Source organism: Hippoglossus stenolepis, chromosome 7 (genome assembly GCF_022539355.2).
Source record: "Hippoglossus stenolepis isolate QCI-W04-F060 chromosome 7, HSTE1.2, whole genome shotgun sequence".
NCBI classification, from domain to species: domain Eukaryota; kingdom Metazoa; phylum Chordata; class Actinopteri; order Pleuronectiformes; family Pleuronectidae; genus Hippoglossus; species Hippoglossus stenolepis.
Window position 1 is genome coordinate 5,430,735 of NC_061489.1, and position 22,081 is coordinate 5,452,815.

Consider the following 22,081-nt stretch of genomic DNA (forward strand, 5'->3'; position numbering starts at 1 on the left):
ATAATGTCTCCAGCTGGATTTTTCAAACTAAATATAGATAACTAAGGACTTGTTGAAGGAATAGGTGTGACAAATAAGGTCTTATTTAAGGAAAAGATGTATAATGCTGATTATTTTGTTGCCTGCTTGTTCTATGAGTTTCACCATACGGTTTTCCAACCCTTCCCTCTGTTCACAGAAAGAAGATAAACTACCTATTTAATTCAAGCACATGCGTCCCTGGGTGGGCTTGAACCACCATCCTTTCGGTTAACAGCCGAACGCGCTAACCAATTGCGCCACAGAGACCTTGTTATCTTAGTCAGAAAGTGGAGTGGCCTCGGACAGCTACCGCCATTTTTCTGGATTTGTTTGATCTCGTTTTGTTTATTTCATTTACCAATAAAGCTTGTCAATACAGAGGTTTCATAATGTCTCCAGCTGGATTTTAAAAACTAAATATAGATAACTAAGGACTTGTTGAAGGAAAGGATGTGACTAATAACGTCTTATTTAAGGAATAGATGTATAATGCTAGGTACTTTGTTGCCTGCATGTTCTGTGAGTTTGATCCTATGGTTTTCCAGCCATTCCCTCTGTTCACAGAAAGAAGATTTGTTTTCAAGATCAAACTACCTATTTCATAAAAGCACATGCGTCCCTGGGTGGGCTTGAACCACCATCCTTTCGGTTAACAGCCGAACGCGCTAACCAATTGTGCCACAGAGACCCCCTTACCTTAGTCAGAAAGGGGAGTGGCCTCGGAGAGCTACCCCCATTTATCTGGATTTGTTTGATCTCATATTGTTTATTTCATTTACCAATAAAGCTTGTCAATACAGAGGTTTGATAATGTCTCCAGCTGGATTTTTCAAACTAAATATAGATAACTAAGGACTTGTTGAAGGAATAGGTGTGACAAATAAGGTCTTATTTAAGGAAAAGATGTATAATGCTGATTATTTTGTTGCCTGCTTGTTCTATGAGTTTCACCATACGGTTTTCCAACCCTTCCCTCTGTTCACAGAAAGAAGATAAACTACCTATTTAATTCAAGCACATGCGTCCCTGGGTGGGCTTGAACCACCATCCTTTCGGTTAACAGCCGAACGCGCTAACCAATTGCGCCACAGAGACCTTGTTATCTTAGTCAGAAAGTGGAGTGGCCTCGGACAGCTACCGCCATTTTTCTAGGTACCCTGGGTGGGCTTGAACCACCATCCTTTCGGTTAACAGCCGAACGCGCTAACCAATTGCGCCACAGAGACCTTGTTATCTTAGTCAGAAAGGGGAGTGGCCTCGGAGAGCTACCCCCATTTATCTGGATTTGTTTGATCTAATATTGTTTATTTCATTTACCAATAAAGCTTGTCAATACAGAGGTTTCATAATGTCTCCAGCTGGATTATTCAAACTAAATATAGATAACTAAGGACTTGTTGAAGGAAAGGATGTGACTAATAACGTCTTATTTAAGGAATAGATGTATAATGCTGATTATTTTGTTGCCTGCTTGTTCTGTGAGTTTGATCCTATGGTTTTCCAGCCATTCCCTCTGTTCACAGAAAGAAGATTTGTTTTCAAGATCAAACTACCTATTTCATAAAAGCACATGCGTCCCTGGGTGGGCTTGAACCACCATCCTTTCGGTTAACAGCCGAACGCGCTAACCAATTGTGCCACGGACCCCATTACCTTAGTCAGAAAGGGAGTGGCCTCGAGAGCTACCCCATTTATCTGGATTTGTTTGATCTCATATTGTTTATTTCATTTACCAATAAAGCTTGTCAATACAGAGGTTTGATAATGTCTCCAGCTGGATTTTCAAACTAAATATAGATAACTAAGGACTTGTTGAAGGAATAGGTGTGACAAATAAGGTCTTATTTAAGGAAAAGATGTATAATGCTGATTATTTTGTTGCCTGCTTGTTCTATGAGTTTCACCATACGGTTTTCCAACCCTTCCTCTGTTCACAGAAAGAAGATAAACTACCTATTTAATTCAAGCACATGCGTCCCTGGGTGGGCTTGAACCACCATCCTTTCAACAGCCAACGCTAAACCAATTGCGCCACAGAGACCTTGTTATCTTAGTCAGAAAGGGAGGCCTGGAGAGCTACCCCATTTATCTGGATTTGTTTGATCTCATATTGTTTATTTCATTTACCAATAAAGCTTGTCAATACAGAGGTTTGATAATGTCTCCAGCTGGATTTTAAAAACTAAATATAGATAACTAAGGACTTGTTGAAGGAAAGGATGTGACTAATAACATCTTATTTAAGGAATAGATGTATAATGCTGATTATTTTGTTGCCTGCTTGTTCTATGAGTTTCACATAGTTTTCCAACCCTTCACTCTGTTCACAGAAAGAAGATTGTTTTCAAGATCAAACTACCTATTTCATAAAAGCACATGCGTCCCTGGGCGGGCTTGAACCACCATCCTTTCGGTACAGCGAACGCGCTAACCAATTGCGCCACAGAGACCTTGTTATCTTAGTCAGAAAGGGAGTGGCCTCGGAGCCACCCCATTTATCTGGATTTGTTTGATCTCATATTGTTTATTTCATTTACCAATAAAGCTTGTCAATACAGAGGTTTGATAATGTCTCAGCTGGATTTTCAAACTAAATATAGATAACTAAGGACTTGTTGAAGGAAAGGATGTGACTAATAACGTCTTATTTAAGGAATAGATGTATAATGCTGATTATTTTGTTGCCTGCTTGTTCTGTGAGTTTCACCATGGTTTTCCAACCCTTCCTCTGTTCACAGAAAGAAGATAATTCTACATTTAATGCACATGCGTCCCTGTGGAGTTGAACCACCATCCTTTCGGTTAACAGCCGACCGCGCTAACTAATTGTGCCACAGAGACCCTTACCTTAGTCAGAAAGGGAGTGGCCTCGAGAGCTACCCCATTTATCTGGATTTGTTTGATCTCATATTGTTTATTTCATTTACCAATAAAGCTTGTCAATACAGAGGTTTGATAATGTCTCCAGCGAATTTTCAAACTAAATATAGATAACTAAGGACTTGTTGAAGGAATAGGTGTGACAAATAAGGTCTTATTTAAGGAAAAGATGTAGAATGCTGATTATTTTGTTGCCTGCTTGTTCTATGAGTTTCACCATACGGTTTTCCAACCCTTCCTCTGTTCACAGAAAGAAGATACAGTTTTCCAACCCTTCCTCTGTTCACAGAAAGAAGATAAACTACCTATTTAATTCAAGCACATAAAATCCTGGGTGGCTTGAACCACCATCCTTTGGGGTTATGGCCAGCAGCTAATAATTGCGCCTGGACCTTGTTATCTTAGTCAGAAAGGGGAGTGGCCTCGGAGAGCTACCCCCATTTATCTGGATTTGTTTGATCTCATATTGTTTATTTCATTTTTACCAATAAAGCTTGTCAATACAGAGGTTTCATAATGTCTCATATTTAGTTTTCAAACTAAATATAAATGTAAGGACTTGTTGAAGGAAAGGATGTGACTAATAACGTCTTATTTTAAGGAATAGATGTATAAATGCTGATTATTTTGTTGCCTGCTTGTTCTGTGAGTTTTGATCCTATGGTTTCCAGCCATTCCCTCTGTTCACAGAAAGAAGATTTGTTTTCAAGATCAAACTACCTATTTCATAAAAGCACATCCGTCCCTGGGTGGGCTTGAACCTGCATCCTTTCGGTTAACAGCCGAGCGCTAACCAATTGTGCCACAGAGACCCCCTTGCCTTAGTCAGGGAAAGGGAGTGGCCTCGGGAGAGCTACCCCCATTTATCTGGATTTGTTTTGATCTAATATTTATTTCATTTTACCAATAAAGCTTGTCAATACAGAGGGTTTCTAATGTCTCAACTGGATTATTCAAACTAAATATAGATAACTAAGGACTTGTTGAAGGAAAGGATGTGACTAATAACGTCTTATTTAAGGAATAGATGTATAATGCTGATTATTTGGTTGCCTGCTTGTTCTATAGGGTTTCACCATACAGTTTTCCAACCCTTCCTTCTGTTCACAGAAGAAGATACACTACTGCTTAATTCAAGCATAAGTCCCCTAGGTGGAAGCGAACCACCATCCTTTCGGTTGCTGTGACAGCGCTAACCAATTGCGCCACAGAGACCTTGTTATCTTAGTCAGAGAAATTAGGTGGCCTCGGACAGCTACCGCCATTTTCTGGATTTGTTTGATCTCGTTTTGTTTTATTTCATTTACCAATAAAACTTGTCAATACAGAGGTTTCATAATGTCTCAGCTGGATTTTCAAACTAAATATAGATAACTACAAGGACTTGTTGAAGGAAAGGATGCTTGACTAATAACGTCTTATTTAGGAATAGATGTATAATGAGATTATTTTGTTGCCTGCTTGTTCTGTGAGTTTGATCTATGGTTTTCCAGCCATTCCCTTTGTTCACAGAAAAGAAGATTTGTTTTCAAGATCAAACTACCTATTTCATAAAAGCACATGCACTGCCCTGGGTGGGCTTGAACCACCATCCTTTCGGTTAACAGCAGTCGCTAACCAATTGTGCCACAGAGACCCACTTACCTTCGTCAGAGAAAGGGTGGCCTCAGGCTTCTCCCCCATTTATCTGGATTTGTTTGATCTCATATTGTTTATTTCATTTACCAATAAAGCTTGTCAATACAGAGGTTTGATAATGTCTCCAGCTGGATTTTTCAAACTAAATATAGATAACTAAGGACTTGTTGAAGGAATAGGTGTGACAAATAAGGTCTTATTTAAGGAAAAGATGTATAATGCTGATTATTTTGTTGCCTGCTTGTTCTATGAGTTTCACCATACGGTTTCCAACCCTTCCCTCTGTTCACAGAAAGAAGATAAACTACCTATTTAATTCAAGCACATGCGTCCTGGGTGGGCTTGAACCACCCATCCTTTCGATTAACAGCCGAGCAGCGCTAGCCAATTTGCGCCACAGAGACATTATCTTAGTCAGAAAGTGGAGTGGCCTCGGACAGCTAAGCCATTTTTTTCTGGATTTGTTTGATCTCGTTTTGTTATTTTCATTCTCAATAAAAGCTTGTCAATACAGAGGGTTTTCATAATGTCTCAGCTGGATTTTTAAAACTAAATAGATAACTAAGGACTTGTTGAAGGAAAGGATGTGACTAATAACGTCTTATTTAAGGAATAGATGTATAATGCTAGGTACTTTGTTGCCTGCATGTTCTGTGAGTTTGATCTATGGTTTCCAGCCATTCCCTCTGTTCACAGAAAGAGATTTGTTTTCAGATCAAACTACCTATTTCACTTAAAAGCACATGCGTCCCTGGGTGGGCTTGAACCACCCATCCTTTCGAGTTAACAGCCCGACGCGCTAACCAATTGCGCCACAGGACCCCCTTACATGGGTGAAAGGGGAGTGGCCTGGAAGGAAACTACCCCATTTATCTGGATTTGTTTGATCTCATATTGTTTATTTCATGTACCAATAAAGCTTGTCAATACAGAGGTTTCATAATGTCTCCAGCTGGATTTTTCAAACTAAATATAGATAACTGGGACTTGTTGAAGGAAAGGATGTGACTAATAACGTCTTATTTAAGGGGAATAGATGTATAATGCAGTTATTTTGTTGCCTGCTTGTTCTATGAGTTTCACCACTTACAGTTTTCCAACCCTTCCTTCTGTTCACAGAAAGAAGATACACTACCTATTAAGTCAAGCACATGCGTCCCTGGAGTGAGCTTGAACCACCATCCTTTAGGTTAACAGCCGAGCGCGCGCTAACCAATTGCGCCACAGAGACAGTATCTTAATCAGAAAGTGGAGTGGCCTCGGAGAGCCTGCCCCCATTTATCTGGATTTGTTTGATCTCATATTGTTTATTTCATTTTTACCAATAAAGCTTGTCAATACAGAGGTTTCATAATGTCTCATATTTAGTTTTCAAACTAAATATAGATAACTAAGGACTTGATGAAGGAAAGGATGTGACTAATAACGTCTTGTTAAGGAATAGATGTATAATGCTGATTATTTTGTTGCCTGCTTGTTCTGTGAGTTTGATCCTATGGTTTCCAGCCATTCCCTCTGTTCACAGAAAGAAGATTTGTTTTCAAGATCAAACTACCTATTTCATAAGCATACGTCCCTGGGTGAAGCAGACCACCATCCTTTAGGTTAACAATGACAGCGCTAACCAATTGTGCCACAGAGACTACCTTAGTCAGAAAGGGGAGTGGCCTCGGAGAGCTACCCCCATTTATCTGGATTTGTTTGATCTAATATTGTTTATTTCATTTACCAATAAAGCTTGTCAATACAGAGGTTTCATAATGTCTCCAGCTGGATTATTCAAACTAAATATAGATAACTAAGGACTTGTTGAAGGAAAGGATGTGACTAATAACGTCTTATTTAAGGAATAGATGTATAATGCTGATTATTTTGTTGCCTGCTTGTTCTATGAGTTTCACCATACAGTTTTCCAACCCTTCCTTCTGTTCACAGAAAGAAGATACACTACCTATTTAATTCAAGCACATACGTCCCTAGAGTGAGCGAACCTGTCCCAACCGGTTAACAGCAGCGCGCTAACCAATTGCGCCACAGAGACCTTGTTATCTTACTCAGAAAGTGGGTAGCCTCGAGAGCCCTACCCCCATTTATCTGGATTTGTTTGATCTCATATTGTTTTTATTTCATTTACCAATAAAGCTTGTCAATACAGAGGTTTCATAATGTCTCCAGCTGTGGATTTTCCAATAAATATAGATAACTAAATTTGTTGAAGGAAAGGATGTGACTAATAACGTCTTATTTAAGGAGTAGATGTATAATGCTGATTGTTTTGCCTGCTTATTCTGTGAGTTTGATCCTATGGTTTCCAGCCATTCCCTCTGTTCACAGAAGAGATTTGTTTTCAAAGATCAAACTACCTATTTCATAAAAGCACATGCGTCCCTGGGTGGGCTTGAACCACCATCCTTTCGGTTAACAGCCGAGGCAACGCTATCAATTAGCCACAGAGACCCCTTACCTTAGTCCAGAGAGTGGCCTGGAGAGCTACCCCCATTTATCTGGATTTGTTTGATCTCATATTGTTTATTTCATGTACCAATAGCTTGTCAATACAGAGGTTTCATAATGTCTCCAGCTGGATTTTTCAAACCCAAATATAGATAACTAAGGACTTGTTGAAGGAATAGGTGTGACAAATAAGGTCTTATTTAAGGAAAAGATGCCATAATGCTGATTATTTTGTTGCCTGCTTGTTCTATGAGTTTCACCATACGGTTTTCCAACCCTTCCTCTGTTGACAGAAGAGAAGATAAACTACCTATTTAATTCAAGCATGCGTCCACAGGTGAGCTTGAACCTACATCCTTCGGTTAACAGCCGAGAAACCTTTAACCAATTGCGCCACAGAGACCTTGTTATCTTAGTCAGAAGTGGGTGGCCTGGACAGCTACGCCATTTTCTGGATTTGTTTGATCTCGTTTTGTTTATTTCATTTACCAATAAAGCTTGTCAATACAGAGGTTTCATAATGTCTCCAGCTGGATTTAAAAACTAAATATAGATAACTAAGGACTTGTTGAAAGGAAAGAGTGTGACTGTAACGTCTTATTTAAGGAATAGATGTATAATGCTGATGCTTTATTGCCTGCATGTTCTGTGAGTTTGATCCTATGGTTTTCCAGCCATTCCCTCTGTTCACAGAAAGAAGATTTGTTTTTTTCCAAGATCAAACTACCTATTTCCGCAAAGCACATGCGTCCCTGGGTGGGCTTGAACCACCATCCTTTCGGTTAACAGCCGAGGCAGCGCTAACCAATTAAGCCACAGAGACCTTATTATCTTAGTCAGAAGGGGAGTGGCCTCAGAGGCTACCCATTTATCTGGATTTATTGATCTAATATTGTTTATTTCATTTACCAATAAAGCTTGTCAATACAGAGGGTTTCATAATGTCTCAGCTGGATTATTCAAACTAAATATAGATAACTAAGGACTTGTTGAAGGAAGGATGTGACTAATAACGTCTTATTTAAGGAATAGATGTATAATGCTGATTATTTTGTTGCCTGCTTGTTCTGTGAGTTTGATCCCTGTGGTTTTCCAGCCATTCCCTCTGTTCACAGAAAGAAGATTTGTTTTCAAGATCAAACTACCTATTTCACTTAAAAGCACATGCGTCCCTGGGTGAGCTTGAACCACCATCCTTTCGGTTAACAGCCTGACAGCTAACCAATTGTGCCACAGAGACCCCTTTACCTTAGTCAGAGGAGTGGCCTCGAGCTACCCCATTTATCCTGAATTTGTTTGATCTCATATTGTTTATTTGTTTTAATAAAGCTTGTCAATACAGAGATTTGATAATGTCTCAGCTGGATTTTCAAACTAAATAGATAACTAAGGACTTGATGAAGGAATAGGTGTGACAAATAAGGTCTTATTTAAGGAAAAGATGTATAATGCTGATTATTTTGTTGCCTGCTTGTTCTATGAGTTTTGCCATACGGTTTCCAACCCTTCCCTCTGTTCACAGAAAGAAGATACACTACCTATTTAATTCCAGTACCTTCCCTGGGTGGGCTTGAACCACCATCACTTTACCGGTTAACAGCGAGCGCGCTAACCAATTGCGCCACAGAGACCTTGTTATCTTAATCAGAAAGTGGAGTGGCCTCGGAGAGCTACCCCCATTTATCTGGATTTGTTTGATCTCATATTATTATTTCATTTACCAATAAAGCTTGTCAATACAGAGGGTTGCAATGTCTCATATTTAGTTTTCAAACTAAATATAGATAATAAGGACTTGTTGAAGAGAGGATGTGACTAATAACGTCTTATTTAAGGAATAGATGTATAATGCTGATTATTTTGTTGCCTGCTTGTTCTATGAGTTTCACCATACAGTTTTCCAACCCTTCCTTCTGTTCACAGAAAGAAGATACACTACCTATTTAATTCAAGCACATGCGTCTCTCTGGGTGGGCTTGAACCTTTACCATCCTTTCGGTTAGTGAGCAACGCTAACCAATTGCGCCACAGAGGGAGGCTTGTTATCTTAATCAGAAAGTGGGAGTGGCCTCGGAGAGCCTACCCCCATTTATCTGGTTTGTTTGATCTCATATTGTTTATTTCATTTACCAATAAAGCTTGTCAATACAGAGGTTTCATAATGTCTCCAGCTGGATTTTCAAATAAATATAGATAACTAAGGACATTGAAAGGAAAGGATGTGACTAATAACGTCTTATTTAAGGAGTAGATGTATAATGCTGATTATTTTGTTGCCTGCTTGTTCTGTGAGTTTGATCCTATGGTTTTCCAGCCATTCCCTCTGTTCACAGAAAGAAGATTTGTTTTTCAAGATCAAACTACCTATTTCATAAGCACATGCGTCCCTGGGTGAGCTTGAACCCACTGGCGTCCTTTTCGATTAACAGCCGAGCGCGCTAACCAATTGTGCCTGAGACCCCCTTACCTTAGTCAGAAAGGGGAGTAGCTGACTACCCATTTATCTGGTTGTTTTGATCTCATATTGTTTATTTCATTTACCAATAAAGCTTGTCAATACAGAGGTTTCATAATGTCTCCAGCTGGATTTTAAAAACTAAATATAGATAACTAAGGACTTGCCCCACGTTGAAGGAAAGGATGTGACTAATAGCGATCTTATTTAAGAATAGATGTATAATGCTGATTATTTTTGTTTTCTTGTTCTGTGAGTTTGATCCTATGGTTTTCCAGCCATTCCCTCTGTTCTGAAAGAAGATTTGTTTTCAAAGATCAAACTACCTATTTCATAAAAACACATCGTCCCTGGGTGGGCTTAGAACCACCATCCTTTCGGTTAACAGCCGAGCAGCTAACCAATTGTGTGCCACAGAGACCCCCTTACCTTAGTCAGAAAGAGGTGGCCTCAGAGAACTACCCCATTTATCTGGATTTGTTTGATCTAATATTGTTTATTTCATTTACCAATAAAAGCTTGTCAATACAGAGGTTTCACTTAATGTCTCAGCTGGATTATTCAAGCTAATGTAGATAACTAAGGACTTGTTGAAGGAAAGGATGTGACTAATAACGTCTTATTTAAGGGAATAGTGTATAATGCTGATTATTTGGTTGCCTGCTTGTTCTATGAGTTTCACCATACAGTTTTCAACCCTTCCTTCTGTTCACAGAAAAGAAGATACTACCTATTTAATTCAAGCATCGTCCCTAGGTGAGCTTGAACCACCATCCACGGTTAACAGCCGAGAAACCCGCGCCTAACCAATTGCGCCACAGAGACCTTGTTATCTTAGTCAGAAAGTGGAGTGGCCTCGGACAGCTACCGCCATTTTTCTGGATTTGTTGATCTGGATTTTGTTTATTTCATTTTACCAATAAAAGCTTGTCAATACAGAGGTTTCATAATGTCAGCTGGATTTTCAAACTAAATATAGATAACTAGAGGACTTGTTGAAGGAAAGGATGTGACTAATAACGTCTTATTTAAGGAATAGATGTATAATGCTGATTGTTTGTTGCCTGCTTGTTCTGTGAGTTTGATCCTATGGTTTCCAATACATTCCCTTTGTTCACAGAAGAGATTTGTTTTCAAGATCAAACTACCTATTTCATAAAAGCACATGCTACCCTGGGTGGGCTTGAACCACCATCCTTTGGTTAACAGCCGAGCAGCTAACCAATTGTGCCACAGAGACCCACTTACCCTTCGTCAGAAAGGGGAGTAGCCTCGGAAAACTACCCCATTTATCTGGATTTGTTGATCTCATATTGTTTTATTTCATTTACCAATAAAGCTTGTCAATACAGAGGTTTGATAATGTCTCAGCTGGATTTTCAAACTAAATATAGATAACTAAGGACTTACATTGAAGGAATAGGTGTGACAAATAGGTCTTATTTGGAAAGATGTATAATGCTGATTATTTTGTTGCCTGCTTGTTCTATGAGTTTCACCATACGGTTTCCAACCTTCCCACTCTGTTCACGAAGATGACTACCTATTTAATTCAAGCACATGCGTCCTAGGTGAGCTTGAACCACCATCCTTTCGATTAACAGCCGAACAACGCTAACCAATTGCGCCACAGAGACCTTGTTATCTTAGTCCAGAAGGTGGAGTGGCCTCGGACAGCTACCGCCATTTTCTGGATTTGTTTTTGATCTCGTTTGTTCTTTCATTTACCAATAAAGCTTGTCAGCTACAGAGTTTCATAATGTCTCAGCTGGATTTTAAAAACTAAATATAGATAACTAAGGACTTGTTGAAGGAAAGGATGTGACTAATAACGTCTTATTTAAGGAATAGATGTATAATGCTAGGTACTTTGTTGCCTGCATGTGAGTTTGATCCTATGGTTTTCCAGCCATTCCCTCTGTTCACAGAAAGAAGATTTGTTTTCAAGATCAAACTACCTGTTCATAAAAGCACATGCGTCCCTGGTGAGCTTGAACCACCATCCTTTCGGTTAACAGCCCCGAGCAGCTAATAATTCGCCACAGAGACCCTGCCTTAGTCAGAAAGGGGAGTGGCCTCAGAAACTACCCCATTTATCTGGTTGTTTGATCATATTGTGTTTATTTCATGTACCAATAAAGCTTGTCAATACAGAGGTTTGATAATGTCTCCAGCTGGATTTTCAAACTAGATATAGATAACTAAGGACTTGTTGAAGGAAAGGATGTGACTAATAACGTCTTATTTGGGAATAGATGTATAATGCTGATTATTTTGTTGCCTGCTTGTTCTGGAGTTTCACCATACGGTTCCAACCCTTCCTTCTGTTCACAGAGAAAGAAGATACACTACCTATTAAGTCAAGCACATCGTCCTAGGTGAGCCGAACCACATCCTTTAGGTTAACAGCGAAGCGCGCTAACCAATTGCGCCACAGAGACCTTGTTATCTTAATCAGAAAGTGGAGTGGCCTCGGAGAGCTACCCCCATTTATCTGGATTTGTTTGATCTCATATTGTTTATTTCATTTACCAATAAAGCTTGTCAATACAGAGGTTTCATAATGTCTCATATTTAGTTTTTCAAACTAAATATAGATAACTAAGGACTTGTTGAAGGAAAGGATGTGACTGTAAATGCCTTGGGAATAGATGTGTATAATGCTGATTATTTTTGTTGCCTGCTTGTTCTGTGAGTTTGATCTATGGTTTCCAGCCATTCCTCTGTTCCCTAGAAAGAAGATTTGTTTTCAAGATCAAACTACCTATTTCATAAAAGCCCATCGTCCCTGGGTGAGCTTGAACCACCATCCTTTCGATTAACAGCCCAGGCAGCGCTAACCCAATTGTGCCACAGAGACCCCCTTACCTTAGTCAGAAGAGTGGCCTCGGGAGAATACCCCATTTATCTGGTTGTTTGATCCTAATATTATTTTATTTCATTTACAATAAAGCTTGTCAATACAGAGGTTTCATAATGTCTCAGTTATTCATTAATAGATAACTAAGGACTTGTTGAAAAGGAAAGGATGTGACTAATAACGTCTTATTTAGGAATAGATGTATAATGCTGATTATTTGGTTGCCTGCTTGTTCTGAGTTTCACCATACAGTTTTCCAACCCTTCCTTCTGTTCACAGAAAAGAAGATACACTACCTATTTAATTTTCAAGCACATCGTCCCCTGGGTGACTTGAACCACCATCCTTTAGGTTAACAGCCCGAGCAGCTAACCAATTGCGCCACAGGAGACCTTGTTATCTTACTCCAGAAAGTGGAGTGGCCTCGGAGAGCTACCCCCATTTATCTGGATTTGTTTGATCTCATATTGTTTTATTTCATTTTACCAATAAAGCTTGTCAATACAGAGGTTCCTTAATGTCTCCAGCTGGATTTTCCAAACTAAATATAGATAACTAAGGACTTGTTGAAGGAAAGGATGTGACTAATAACGTCTTATTTAAGGAGTAGATGTATAATGCTGATTATTTTGTTGCCTGCTTATTCTGTAGGTTTGATCCTGTGGTTTCCAGCCATTCTCTGTTCACAGAAAGAAGATTTGTTCAAGATCAAACTACCTATTTCATAAAAGCATGCGTCCCTGGGTGGGCTTGAACCACCATCCTTTAGGTTAACAGCCAGACGCGCCCCCAACCAATTGCGCCACAGAGACCCCACCTTAGTCAGAAGAGTGGCCTCGAAATACCCCATTTATCTGGATTTGTTTGATCTCATATTGTTTATTTCATGTACCAATAAAAACATCGAGAGGTTTCATAATGTCTCAATGGATTTTCAAACTAAATATAGATAACTAAGGACTTGTTGAAGGAATAAGGTGTGACAAATAAGGTCTTATTTAGGAAAAAGATGTATAATGCTGATTATTTTGTTGCCTGCTTGTTCTGAGTTTCACCATACGGTTTCCAACCCCTTCCCTCTGTGACAGAAGAAGATAAACTACCTATTTAATTCAAGCACATGCGTCCCTGGGTGAGCCCAGACACTATCCTTTCGGTTAACAGCCGAGCAGCGCTTCAACCAATTGCGCCACAGAGACCTTGTTATCTTAGTCAGAAATTAGGTGGCCTCGGACAGCTGCGCCATTTTTCTGGATTTGTTTGATCTCGTTTTGTTTATTTTCAATAAAACTTGTCAATACAGAGGTTTTCATAATGTCTCCAGCTAGTTTTAAAAACTAAATATAGATAACTAAGGACTTATTGAAGGAAAGGATGTGACTAATAACGTCTTATTTAAGGAATAGATGTATAATGCTAGGTACTTTATTTGCCTGCATGTTCTGTAGTTGATCTATGGTTTTCCAGCCATTCCCTCTGTTCACAGAAAGAAGATTTGTTTTCAGATCAAACTACCTATTTCACTTAAAAGCACATCGTCCTGGGTGGAGGGCTTGAACCACCATCCTTTGATTAACAATGACAGCGCTAACCAATTGCGCCGAGACCTTGTTATCTTAGTCAGAAAGGGGAGTGGCCTCGGAGAGCTACCCCCATTTATCTGGATTTGTTTGATCTAATATTGTTTATTTCATTTACCAATAAAGCTTGTCAATACAGAGGTTTCATAATGTCTCCAGCTGGATTATTCAAACTAAATATAGATAACTAAGGACTTGTTGAAGGAAAGGATGTGACTAATAACGTCTTATTTAAGGAATAGATGTATAATGCTGATTATTTTGTTGCCTGCTTGTTCTGTGAGTTTGATCCTATGGTTTCCAGCCATTCCCTCTGTTCACAGAAAGAGATTTGTTTTCAAGATCAAACTACCTATTTCCTTAAAAGCACATCGTCCCTGGGTGAAGCTTGAACACCATCCTTCGGTTAACAGCAGACGCGCTAACCAATTGTGCCACAGAGACCCCCTTACCTTAGTCAGAAAGGAGTAGCCTCCGGAGGCTTACCCCATTTATCTGGATTTATTTGATCTCATATTGTTTATTTCATTTACCAATAAAGCTTGTCAATACAGAGATTTGATAATGTCTCCAGCTGGATTTTTCAAACTAAATATAGATAACTAAGGACTTGTTGAAGGAATAGGTGTGACAAATAAGGTCCTTATTTAAGGAAAGATGTATAATGCTGATTATTTTGTTGCCTGCTTGTTCTATGAGTTTCTGTGCAGTTTTCCAACCTTCCCTCTGTTCACAGAAAGAAGATACACTACCTATTTAATTCAAGTACATAGCTACCCTGGGTGGGCTTGAACCACCATCCTTTCGGTTAACAGCCGAGCAGCTAACCAATTGCGCCACAGAGACCTTGTTATCTTAATCAGAAAGTGGAGTGGCCTCGGAGAGCTACCCCCATTTATCTGGATTTGTTTGATCTCATATTGTTTATTTCATTTACCAATAAAGCTTGTCAATACAGAGGTTTCATAATGTCTCATATTTAGTTTTTCAAACTAAATATAGATAACTAAGGACTTGTTGAAGGAAAGGATGTGACTAATAACGTCTTATTTAAGGAATAGATGTATAATGCTGATTATTTTGTTGCCTGCTTGTTCTATGAGTTTCACCATACAGTTTTCCAACCCTTCCTTCTGTTCACAGAAAGAAGATACACTACCTATTTAATTCAAGCACATGCGTCCCTGGGTGGGCTTGAACCACCATCCTTTCGGTTAACAGCCGAACGCGCTAACCAATTGTCCACAGAGAGCTTGTTATCTTAATCCAGAAAGTGGAGTGGCTGGATACCCCATTTATCTGGATTTGTTTGATCTCATATTGTTTATTTCATTTGCAATAAAGCTTGTCCAATACAGAGGTTTCATAATGTCTCCAGCTGGATTTTTCAAACTAAATATAGATAACTAAGGACTTGTTGAAGGAAAGGATGTGACTAACGTCTTATTTAAGGAGTAGATGTATAATGCTGATTATTTGTTGCCTGCTTGTTCTGTAGGTTTGATCCTGGTTTCCAGCCCATTCCTCTGTTCACAGAAAGAAGATTTGTTTTTCAAGATCAAACTACCTATTTCATAAAAGCACATGCGTCCCTGGGTGAGCTTGAACCACCATCCTTTCGGTTAACAGCCGAGCGCGCTAACCAATTGTGCCACAGAGACCCCTTACCTTAGTCAGAAAGGGGAGTGGCCTCGGAGAGCTACCCCCATTTATCTGGATTTGTTTGATCTCATATTGTTTATTTCATTTCTCCAATAAGCTTGTCAATACAGAGGTTTCATAATGTCTCCAGCTGGATTTTAAAAACTAAATATAGATAACTAAGGACTTGTTGAAGGAAAGGATGTGACTAATAACGTCTTATTTAAAGGAATAGATGTATAATGCTAGGTACTTTGTTGCCTGCATGTTCTGTGAGTTTGATCCTATGGTTCCAGCCATTCCCTCTGTTCTGAAAAGAAGATTTGTTTTGGGATCAAACTACCTATTTCCCTTAAGCACATCGTCCCTGGGTGAGCTTGAACCACCATCACTAGGTTAACAGCCAAACCCAGCTAACCAATTCGCCACAGAGACCTTGTTATCTTAGTCAGAAGGGGTGGCCTCGGAGAGCTACCCCCATTTATCTGGATTTGTTTGATCTAATATTGTTTATTTCATTTACCAATAAAGCTTGTCAATACAGAGGTTTCATAATGTCTCCAGCTGGATTATTCAAAACTAAATATAGATAACTAAGGACTTGTTGAAGGAAAGGATGTGACTAATAACGTCTTATTTAAGGAATAGATGTATAATGCTGATTATTTGGTTGCCTGCTTGTTCCCCAACAAGTTTCACCCTTTTAGTTTTCCAACCCTTCCTTCTGTTCACAGAAGAAGATTTGTTTTCAAAGATCAAACTACCTATTTCATAAAGCACATGCGTCCCTGGGTGGGCTTGAACCACCATCCCTTTGATTTAACAGCCGAGCAGCGCTAACCAATTGTACCACAGGAACCCCTTACCTTAGTCAGAAAGGGGAGTGGCCTCGGAGAGCTACCCCCATTTATCTGGATTTGTTTGATCTCATATTGTTTATTTCATTTACCAATAAAGCTTGTCAATACAGAGGTTTGATAATGTCTCAGCTGGATTTTCAAACTAAATAGATAACTAAGGACTTGTTGTTGAAGGAATAGGTGTGACAAATAAGGTCTTATTTAAGGAAAAAGATGTATAATGCTGATTATTTTGTTGCCTGCTTGTTCTATGAGTTTCACCATCCCGGTTTCCCAACCCTTCCCTCTGTTCACAGAAGAAGATAAACTGCCTATTGAATTCAAGCACATGCGTCCTAGGTGGGCTTGGAACCACCATCCTTTCGGTTAACAGCGAGCAGCGCTAACCAATTGCGCCACCCAGAGACCTTGTTATCTTAGTCAGAAAGTGAGTGGCCTCGGACAGCTACCGCCATTTTCTGGATTTGTTTGATCTCGTTTTGTTTATTTCATTTACCAATAAAGCTTGTCAATACAGAGGTTTCATAATGTCTCAGCTTTAGTTTTAAAACTAAATAGATAACTAAGGACTTGTTGAAGGAAAGGATGTGACTAATAACGTCTTATTTAAGGAATAGATGTATAATGCTGAGTACTTTGTTGCCCCATGCATGTTCTGTGAGTTTGATCTATGGTTTTCCAGCCATTCCCTCTGTTCACAGAAAGAAGATTTGTTTCAGATCAAACTACCTATTTCATAAAAGCACATCGTCCCTGGGTGAACGAACCACCATCCTTTAGGTTAACAGCCGAGCAGCTAACCAATTGTGCCACAGAGGCCCCCTGCCTTGACCAGAAAGGGAGTGGCCTCGGAGAGCTACCCCATTTATCTGGATTTGTTTGATCTCATATTGTTTTATTTCATTTACCAATAAAGCTTGTCAATACAGAGGTTTGATAATGTCTCCAGCTGGATTTTTCAAACTAAATATAGATAACTAAGGACTTGTTGAAGGAATGAAGTGTGACAAATAAGGTCTTATTTAAGGAAAAGATGTATAATGCTGATTATTTTGTTGCCTGCTTGTTCTATGAGTTTCACCATACGGTTTCCAACCCTTCCCTCTGTTCACAGAAAGAAGATACACTACCTATTAATTCAAGCACATGCGTCCCTAGGTGAGCTTGAACCACCATCCTTTCAGTTAACAACCCGACAACGCCCCAACCAATTGCGCCACAGAGACCTTGTTATCTTAATCCAGAAGTGGAGTGGCCTCGAGCTACCCCCATTTATCTGGATTTGTTTGATCTCATATTGTTTATTTCATTTACCAATAAAGCTTGTCAATACAGAGGTTTCATAATGTCTCATATTTAGTTTTTCAAACTAAATATAGATAACTAAGGACTTGTTGAAGGAAAGGATGTGACTAATAACGTCTTATTTAAGGAATAGATGTATAATGCTGATTATTTTGTTGCCTGCTTGTTCTGTGAGTTTGATCTATGGTTTCCAGCCATTTCCCTCTGTTCTGAAGAAGATTTGTTTTCAAGATCAAACTACCTATTTCATAAAAGCACATGCGTCCCTGGGTGGGCTTGAACCACCATCCTTTCGGTTAACAGCCAGACGCGCTAACCAATTGTGCCACAGAGACCCCTTACCTTAGTCAGAAGGGGGAGTGGCCTCGAGCCTACCCCCATTTATCTGGATTTGTTTGATCTCATATTGTTTATTTCATTTACCAATAAAGCTTGTCAATACAGAGGTTTGATAATGTCTCCAGCTGGATTTTCCAAACTAAATATAGATAACTAAGGACTTGTTATGAAGGAATGGGTGTGACAAATAGGTCTTATTTAAAGGAAAAGATGTATAATGCTGATTATTTTGTTGCCTGCTTGTTCTGAGTTTCTATACGGTTTTCCAACCCTTCCCTCTGTTCCTGAAAGAAGATAAACTACCTATTTAATTCAAGCACATGCGTCCCTAGGTGAGCTTGAACCACCATCCTTTCGGTTAACAGTCGAAACCTTCAACCATTAGCCACAGAGACCTTGTTATCTTAGTCAGAAAGTGGAGTGGCCTCGGACATCTACGCCATTTTTCTGGATTGTTTGATCCTCGTTTTTATTTCATTTTACCAATAAAGCTTGTCAATACAGAGGTTTCATAATGTCTCCATTTGGATTTTAAAAACTAAATATAGATAACTAGGACTTGTTGAAGGAAAGGGATGTGACTAATAACGTCTTATTTAAGGAATAGATGTATAATGCTAGGTACTTTGTTGCCTGCATGTTCTGTGAGTTTGATCCTCTATGGTTTCCAGCCATTCCCTCTGTTCACAGAAAGAAGATTTGTTTTCAAGATCAAACTACCTATTTCACTTAAAAGCACATCGTCCCTGGGTGGGCAGACCCACCATCCTTTCGGTTAACAGCCGAGCAACGCTAACCAATTGCGCCACAGAGACCCCTTACCTTAGTCAGAAGGGAGTGGCCTCGGAGAGCTACCCCCATTTATCTGGATTTGTTTGATCTCATATTGTTTATTTCATTTACCAATAGCTTGTCAATACAGAGGTTTGATAATGTCTCAGCTGGATTTTTCAAACTAAATATAGATAACTAAGGACTTGTTGAAAGGAATAGGTGTGACAAATAAGGTCTTATTTAGGAAAAGATGTATAATGCTGATTGTTTGTTGCCTGCTTGTTCTGAAGTTCACATACGGTTTCCAACCCTTCCCTCTGTTCACAGAAGAAGATAAACTACCTATTTAATTCAAGCACATGCGTCCCTGGGTGAGCTTGAACCACCACATCCTTTCGGTTAACAGCCAGTAGCTAACAATTGCGCCACAGAGACCAACGTTATCTTAGTCAGAAAGTGGGTGGCCTCGGACAGCTACCATGTTTCTGGTTGTTTGATCTCGTTTGTTTATTTCATTTTACCAATAAAGCTTGTCAATACAGAGGTTTCATAATGTCTCCAGCTGGATTTTAAAAACTAAATATAGATAACTAAGGACTTGTTGAAGGAAAGGATGTGACTAATAAATCTTATTTAAGGAATAGATGTATAATGCTAGGTACTTTGTTGCCTGCATGTTCTGTGAGTTTGATCCTGTAGTTTTCCAGCCATTTCCCTCTGTTCACAGAAAGAAGATTTGTTTTCAGATCAAACTACCTATTTCATAAAAGCATGCGTCCCTGGGTGGGCAGACCACCATCCTTTCGGTTAACAGCCAGAACACGCCCCAACCAATTAGCCACAGAGACCCCTTGTAGTCAGAAGGGGAGTGGCCTGGGAGAGCTACCCCATTTATCTGGATTTGTTTGATCTCATATTGTTTATTTCATTTACCAATAAAGCTTGTCAATACAGAGGTTTGATAATGTCTCCAGCTGGATTTTCAAACTAAATATAGATAACTAAGGACTTGTTGAAGGAAAGGATGTGACTAATAACGTCTTATTTAAGGAATAGATGTATAATGCTGATTATTTTGTTGCCTGCTTGTTCTGTGAGTTTGATCCTATGGTTTTCCAGCCATTTCCCTCTGTTCACAGAAGAGAATTTGTTTTCAAGATCAAACTACCTATTTCATAAAAGCACATCGTCCCTGGGTGGAGCTTGAACCACCATCCTTTCGGTTAACAGCCGACAGCCCCAACCAATTGTGCCCACAGAGACCCCCTTACCTTAGTCAGAAGGGGAGTGGCCTCGGGAATACCCACATTTATCTGGATTGTTTGATCTCATATTGTTTATTTCATTTACCAATAAAGCTTGTCAATACAGAGATTTGATAATGTCTCAGCTGGATTTTTCAAACTAAATATGGAGTAACTAAGGACTTGTTGAAGGAATAGGTGTGACAAATAAGGTCTTATTTAAGGGAAAAGATGTATAATGCTGATTATTTTTGTTGCCTGCTTGTTCTATGAGTTTCACCATACGGTTTTCCAACCCTTCCCTCTGTTCACAGAAAGAAGATAAACTACCTATTTTAATTCAAGCACATCGTCCTAGGTGGGCTTGAACCCACCATCCTTTCGGTTAACAGCGGAACGCGCTAACCAATTGCGCCACAGAGACCTTGTTATCTTAGTCAGAAAGTGGAGTGGCCTCGGACAGCTACCGCCATTTTTCTGGATTTGTTTGATCTCGTTTTGTTTATTTCATTTACCAATAAAGCTTGTCAATACAGAGGTTTCATAATGTCTCCAGCTGGATTTTAAAAACTAAATATAGATAACTAAGGACTTGTTGAAGGAAAGGATGTGACTAATAACGTCTTATTTAAGGAATAGATGTATAATGCTAGGTACTTTGTTGCCTGCATGTTCTGTGAGTTTGATCCTATGGTTTCCAGCCCATTCCCTCTGTTCACAGAAAAGAAGATTTGTTTTCAAGATCAAACTACCTATTTCATAAGCACATACGTCCCTGGGTGAGCTTGAACCACCATCCTTTCGGTTAACAGCCGAGCGGGCTAACCAATTGCGCCACCAGAGACCTTGTTATCTTAGTCAGAAGGGAGTGGCCTCGGAGAGCCTTTTGTTTATCTGGATTTGTTTGATCTCATATTGTTTATTTCATTTACCAATAAAGCTTGTCAATACAGAGGTTTGATAATGTCTCCAGCTGGATTTTTCAAACTAAATATAGATAACTAAGGACTTGTTGAAGGAATAGGTGTGACAAATAAGGTCTTATTTAAGGAAAGATGTATAATGCTGATTATTTTGTTGCCTGCTTGTTCTATAGGTTTCACCATACGGTTTTCCAACCCTTCCCTCTGTTCACAGAAAGAAGATAAACTACCTATTTAATTCAAGCACATGCGTCTCTGGGTGGCTTGAACCACTGTCCTTTTCGGTTAACAGCCCCGAGCAGCCTAACAAGTGCATACAGAGACATTATCTTAGTCAGAAGTGGAGTGGCCTGGGACAGCTTCACGCCATTTTCTGGATTTGTTTGATCGTTTTTGTTTATTTCATTTACCAATAAAAAGCTTGTCAATACAGAGGTTTCATAATGTCTCCAGCTGGATTTTAAAAACTAAATATAGATAACTAAGGACTTGTTGAAGGAGAGGATGTGACTAATAACGTCTTATTTAAGGAATAGATGTATAATGCTAGGTACTTTATTTGCCTGCATGTCTGTGAGTTTGATCCTATGGTTTCAGCCATTCCACTCTGTTCACAGAAAGAAGATTTGTTTTCAAGTCAAACTACCTATTTCACTTAAGCATCGTCCCTGGTGGGCTTGAACCACCATCCTTCGGTTAACAGCCGAGCAACGCTAACCAATTGTGCCACAGAGACCCCTTACCTTAGTCAGAAAGGGAGTGGCCTCGGAGAGCCACCCCATTTATCTGGATTTGTTTGATCTCATATTGTTTATTTCATTTACCAATAAAGCTTGTCAATACAGAGGTTTGATAATGTCTCCAGCTGGATTTTCAAACTAAATATATAGATAACTAAGGACTTATTGGAAAGGAATAGATGTGACAAATAAGGTCTTATTTAAGGAAAGATGTATAATGCTGATTATTTTGTTGCCTGCTTGTTCTATGAGTTTCACCATCGGTTTCCAACCCTTCCCTCTGTTCACGAAAGAAGATAAACTACTGTTTAATTCTAAGCATCGTCTCTGGGTGGGCTTGAACCACCATCCCCTTTCGGTTAACAGC

At 39.3% G+C, this 22,081-nt stretch overlaps 8 non-coding genes across 8 annotated transcripts; all 8 read right to left on the minus strand.

The window, feature by feature from the left end:
- Window positions 1-214: 214 nt before the first annotated feature.
- On the minus strand, window positions 215-288 carry trnan-guu. The gene has a single exon. It is a non-coding gene; the product is annotated as a tRNA-Asn (tRNA).
- A 347-nt stretch (window positions 289-635) lies between these two features.
- trnan-guu lies at window positions 636-709 on the minus strand. The gene has a single exon. It is a non-coding gene; the product is annotated as a tRNA-Asn (tRNA).
- Window positions 710-1,042: 333 nt separating this feature from the next.
- trnan-guu lies at window positions 1,043-1,116 on the minus strand. Its single transcript has one exon. It is a non-coding gene; the product is annotated as a tRNA-Asn (tRNA).
- A 56-nt stretch (window positions 1,117-1,172) lies between these two features.
- On the minus strand, window positions 1,173-1,247 carry trnan-guu. Its single transcript has one exon. It is a non-coding gene; the product is annotated as a tRNA-Asn (tRNA).
- Window positions 1,248-1,594: 347 nt separating this feature from the next.
- Window positions 1,595-1,666, minus strand: trnan-guu. The gene has a single exon. It is a non-coding gene; the product is annotated as a tRNA-Asn (tRNA).
- Window positions 1,667-13,043: 11,377 nt separating this feature from the next.
- trnan-guu lies at window positions 13,044-13,120 on the minus strand. The gene has a single exon. It is a non-coding gene; the product is annotated as a tRNA-Asn (tRNA).
- A 2,355-nt stretch (window positions 13,121-15,475) lies between these two features.
- Window positions 15,476-15,549, minus strand: trnan-guu. Its single transcript has one exon. It is a non-coding gene; the product is annotated as a tRNA-Asn (tRNA).
- A 2,406-nt stretch (window positions 15,550-17,955) lies between these two features.
- On the minus strand, window positions 17,956-18,029 carry trnan-guu. Its single transcript has one exon. It is a non-coding gene; the product is annotated as a tRNA-Asn (tRNA).
- Window positions 18,030-22,081: the final 4,052 nt, after the last annotated feature.